This window comes from Neovison vison, chromosome 13, assembly GCF_020171115.1.
Source record: "Neovison vison isolate M4711 chromosome 13, ASM_NN_V1, whole genome shotgun sequence".
Classification (NCBI taxonomy): domain Eukaryota; kingdom Metazoa; phylum Chordata; class Mammalia; order Carnivora; family Mustelidae; genus Neogale; species Neogale vison.
In genome coordinates this window covers 75,854,324-75,860,047 of record NC_058103.1, presented here as the reverse complement: position 1 = coordinate 75,860,047, position 5,724 = coordinate 75,854,324, and the positions used below count along the sequence as shown (strand labels likewise).

General features: G+C 40.8%; 1 pseudogene; it reads left to right on the top strand.

The window, feature by feature from the left end:
* The first annotated feature begins 2,407 nt into the window (after positions 1-2,407).
* LOC122893794 lies at positions 2,408-2,878 on the top strand (annotated as a pseudogene).
* Positions 2,879-5,724: the final 2,846 nt, after the last annotated feature.

Sequence of the window (5,724 nt, the reverse complement as noted above, 5' to 3'; positions counted from 1 at the left end):
TGCTTTGCCTGGCCCCTGGCAAGGGTGGGGCAGTTCCACCTCAGGCAAAGACAGTTGAGAATCACTGCAACAGGCCTCTCCTCCAGAGGACCAGCAAGAAGAAGACCTAGGTTACTCATCAATGAGAACTGCAAAACTCCAGTGCAAGGGGAATACAGCACATAGAATTCATGGCTTTTTCCCCATGATTCTTCAGTCTTTCAAAGTTACTTTTCAAAATTTTCTTATTTTCTAATTTAAAAAAATTTTTTCTTCTTTCCTTTTTCAACCAACTTATCAATTCCTTTTTCAAACTCTTTCTTATTTTCATTTTACAATCCTATTCCATCCCTTCATTGTATTTACCCTTATTTTTGTACATGTATGTTTTTCTTTCTTTAAAATTTTGGGAGGCAGTTTCTTCTAACAGCCCAAAATACACTTGCGTGGGCTTCTGTTCAATTCACCAGCCTGATCGTATTCTTTTTTTTTTCTCTCTTTTCTCCCTGGTTTTGAGTCTCTTCTGATTTATTTAGTGTATATTTTTCTGGGGTTGTCCTTACCATTTTAGCATTTTGTTCTCTCATTCATCTATTCTTCTCTGGGCAAAATGACAAAAAGGAAAAACTCACCTCAAAAAAAAACCCCCAAGGGATGCCTGGGTGGCTCAGTTGGTTAAGCAGCTGCCTTCGGCCCAGGTCATGATCCCAGCGTCCTGGGATCGAGTCCCACATCGGGCTCCTTGCTCGGCGGGGAGCCTGCTTCTGCCTCTGCCTGCCATTCTGTCTGCCTGTGCTCGCTCGCTCTCCCTCTCTCTCTCTCTGACAAATAAATAAAAAATCTTTAAAAAAAAAAAAAACCCAAAAAACAAAAAAAGAATAAGAGGCAGTACCACCTTTCAGGGACCTAATCAGTACGGACATTAGTAAGATGTCAGAACTACAGTTCAGAATGATGATTAAAAAGATACTAGCTGGGGTGGGGGGTGCCTGGGTGGCTCAGTGGGTTAAGCCGCTGCCTTCGGCTCAGGTCATGATCTGAGTCCTGGGATTGAGCCCCGCATAGGGCTCTCTGCTCAGCGGGGGCCTGCTTCCCTTGCTCTCTCTGCCTGCCTCTCTGCCTGCTTGTGGTCTCCGTCTGTCAAATAAATAAATAAAATCTTAAAAAAAAAATACTAGCTGGGCTTGAAAAAAGCATAGAAAATTCTACAGAATCCCTTTCTGAAGAAATAAAATTTAACCAAGAGGAAATCAAGAAGACTGTTAATGAGGTGCAATGAAAAATAGAAACTCAAAGTGCTAGGACAAATGAAACAGGAGAGAATTAGTGATATAGAAGACCAAATGCAGAAGAATCAAGAAGCTGAGAAAGAGAGACAGATAACTACTGCTTCCCCTTCTCTAGCTGCCTGCCTCTCTGCCTACTTGTGATGTCTGTCCAATAAAAAATTAAAATCTTTTTAAAAAATCAAGAAAAACAAAATACTAAGTAAAGAAATGTGATCCTAGTATAAACTGTGATCTGCATTGAACTGTATCAATCAATAAAGCTAACTATTAACAGTAGTAATAAAATAGAATGCAAATGTAATCAACTTTGACAATGTAACTATAAGAACACGGATAACAAAAGACGGATGGTGGAATGATAGTCAAAAGGAAAAATGGGGCATTAATATTGTCATCTTACCTACCAGAGAGACAAGAATTACTGTTGACAGCCATTATAAGAAATTAAGGCTGGGGCGCCTGGGTGGCTCAGTCATTTAACCGTCGGCCTTCGGCTCAGTTCATAATCCCAGTATCCTGGAATTAAGCCCCAAGCAGGGATCCTACTGTGTGTGAAATACATAAAAGAAAGAAAGAGAGAGAGAGAGAGAGAGAGAGAGAGAAAGGAAGGAAGGAAGGAAGGAAGAAAAGAAAGAAAAAGTAAAAAAATACTATTAGACATTGTAAAGGAAGTGTATAAAGGAATCAAGAGTAGTGATATTATAATCCTCAGAGGAGGGTGGGAAGCATAAACCAAATCCCCATCAGTCTTGAAAACCATCAATTTACGTCTAAAATTAAGAAATCAAGAAACAGTGATATAAACATACCATTGAGAGGTATGGAGGGAACTGCCAGCAAACAGATAAATCTGAGTGTTTCAAGTAGTTCTCCCACTGGGGAGCTGAACTTGCTGTTAGAGGTCTATATTGTGATTCTTAGTTTTTCATGTCCTTTCTATACTACTTGACTTCAGAATCACATACAAGCATAACTTTAAAAAAAAGTTTTACAAAAAAGAAAACTTCTTTTAAAAAAGAAAAACTAGACAGTGTGCTCTTGGGCCTCTCTCTGGCCACCGGCCTAACCCAATGCCTTCTCGTATGTCCCCAAGTCTGACCCTCCTTTTCCTCCAGACCTCAGGTGGAATTGCCACCAAGATGCAGATTTTCATGAAAACCCTTACTGGGGAAGACTATCGCCATCGAGGTTGAACCCTCAGGTACAATAAAAAATGTAAAGGCGAAGAGTCAGGGTAAGGAAGGAATTCCTCTTGATCAGCAGAGACTGATCTTTGCTGGCAAACAACTGGAAAATGGATGTACTTTATCTGACTACATGTAACATTTAGAAAGGGTCCACTCTTCATCTGTGTTGAGACTTCGTGGTGGTGCTAAGAAAAGGAAGAAGTTTTCTACCACTCCTAAGAAGAATAAACGTAAGAGAAAGAAGATTAAACAGGCTGTCCTGAAATACTACCAGGAGGATGAGAATGCCAAAATCAGTTGCCTTCATGGGGAGTGCCCTTCAGATGAATGTGGTGCTGGAGTTTTTATGGCTAGCCACTTGGACAGATGTTACTGTGGCAAAGGTTGTCCATCGTTTGCTTCCACAAACCGGAAGACAAATAACTGTATATAGGTTAATAAAAGACATGAACTAGAGCTACCCTACAACCCAGCAATCACTCTACTGGCTATTTTCCCTAAAGACACAAACATAGTGATCCAAAGGGGCATGTGCACCCGAATGTTTATAGCAGAAATGTCCACAATAGCCAAACTATGGGAAGAACCTAGATGTCCATCAACAGATGAATGGATAAAGAAGATGTGGTATACACACACACACACACACACACACACAATGGAATACTGATGCAGCCATCAAAAGAAATGAAATCCTGTCATTTGTGACAACGTGGATGGAACTAGAAGGTATTATGCTGAGTGAGATAAGTCAATGAGAGAAAGATAAGTATCATATGATCTCCCTGATATGAAGAATTTGAGAGGCAACGTGAGGGGTTTGGGGACTAAGGTAGAAAAAAATGAAACAAGATGGGACTGGGAGGGAGACAAACCTGAGAGACCCTTAATCTCACAAAACAAACTGAGGGTTGCTGGGGGAAGGGGGTAGGGAGAGGGTGGTGGGGTTATGGACATTGGGGAAGGTATGTGCTGTGAGTGCTGTGAAGTGTGTAAACCTGGCGAGTCACAGACCTGTACCCCTGGGGCTAATAATACAGTAGATGTTAATAAAAATTTAGAAATTTTTTTTTAAAGATTTTATTTATTTATTTGACAGAGAGAGATTACAAGTAGGCAGAGAGGCAGGCAGAGAGAGAGAGAGGAGGAAGCAGGCTCCCCGCTGAGCAGAGAGCCCGATGTGGGACTAGATCCCAGGACCCTGAGATCATGACCTGAGCCGAAGGCAGCGGCTTAACCCACTGAGCCACCCAGGCGCCCAAAATTTAGAAATTTTAAAAAAAGACATGAGCTAAAAAATAAATATACATACACAAATAAAAATAAATTTTAAAAATTTCAAAAAGGACCAGAAAGAGAAATCTATTAACAGTCTAGAACCAAATTTTCCTTCTATCACTCTTTTCCCTATTTTTATCCTATGATTGATGCCCTGCTTGATAGCATTTACTCCATTTGGTTCTCTTAAAGAAGTTACAAATTTAAGCAATGACCGCAATGAAACCACTTTTAAATTTCTAGATCCTTTCTAGATCTGTAGTAATGTACATATATGCTTTTACGAAGTTGCTTCCCTTCTGGGTCTCAAACTTCCATCCTCTTCTCTCATACGCCCCAGAAAAAAGACTTCACCACCTCTCATGAATGGGACTAAGGTCATTTGGTGAGCCAACTCCTCTAGTGTCCCTTTCCCTACCGGAACTTGAGTCATTCATCCTCTGACTCTGAAAAGACATGTCAAGGATGTCTTCAGCCATACTCTTCATCCTAGTTCTTGCCTTTTTGCTTCTACATCTTTGATTTTTCTTCTCTACTTTTTGTTTTGCCTATAACCAAACTCATATCTTTCCTCCAGTTAAAAGCAAATCCAAAAATAGTACCTTCTTTCACATGCTTCACAATCTCTCAAAAGAACCACACCCTTAACACTAACTTAATGGCTCTTCTATTCCTCAGCCCCATGTGGATACATACCTTCTCTACTGAAACTGTTGTTAAGTGACCAGATCTACAAATTTCCTTATCTATCAGCCTTTCCTCAGGTCCCACTCTCACTGCTCTGCTAAACTCCACACTTTACCCTCCTTTTATTGAAACATTTTCCTCTTTGCTTCTGATACTAATAGAACAGATCTTCCATGGGACTGAATTACTGCAATCAGCTGGCAATGTTGTAACAAAACAAAGTTAAAAGACATGAAACAAGTACAATGAATGGATCTTTAAAGTTTACATATAAACCTAACACACGAGAAAATATACTTGGCAGGAACACTACTATATATACCATCTTAAATTACCCCAGCTGGAAAAAACTTGAGCCAGAGACCTAACTTACATACAGGTATTCAAGACAGATGTTTTACAGGACAGATGTAGTAACTGTCTTCCAATTTTTTTTTAAATATTATTTTTAGTCTTCTTTTAGCAAGTACATTCATAGTAATTGGGGCTTCTCATAATACTGATATTAAAGTGGTTGAGAATAACTGAAAACATGAAAGTTGTGTTTTTTTAAGGATTTTACTTATGTGAGAGAGAGGAAGAGTAGAGATTGGGGCAGCGGGGAAAGAGAGAAATCTCAAGCAGGCTCTATGCCCAGTGTAGGGCCTTGGGGTGGGGGTGGGGGGTGATGTTTAGTTGGACCCTGAGGTCATGACTTGAGCCAAAGTTAGATACTTAGCTGAAAGAGCCACCCAGGTGCCCCTTGTGTTCTATAACTTAGCATAGCCTGGCAGAAAGCCACCCACTGGTGTATCTGCCTCTGATATTCATCCTTAAATTAAAATATGACTGCTCTACAGTGATCATTTCTCCAGTAACCCTTATCCTTGAACACAGGTTTGAACTACACAGGTCCACTTCTCTATATGTGAATTTTTTTTTTTAAAGATTTTATTTATTTGACAGACGGAGATCACAGAGAAGCAGGCAGAGAGAGAGGAGGAAGCAGGCTCCCTGCTGAGCAGAGAGCCCGTTGTGGAGCTTGATCCCAGGACCCTGGGATCATGACCTGAGCTGAAGGCAGAGGCTTTAACCCACTGAGCCACCCAGGTGCCCCTATGTGAACTTTTTCAACATAGTACTATAAATGTATTTTCCTTATGATTTTTTTTTTCTTTATTTATCTGACAGAGATCACAAGTAGGCAGAGAGGCAGGCAGAGAGAGAGGAGGAAGCAGGCTCCCTGCAGAGCAGAGAGCCCGATGCGGGGCTCGATCCCAGGACCCTGGGATCATGACCTGAGCCAAAGGCAGAGGCTTAACCCA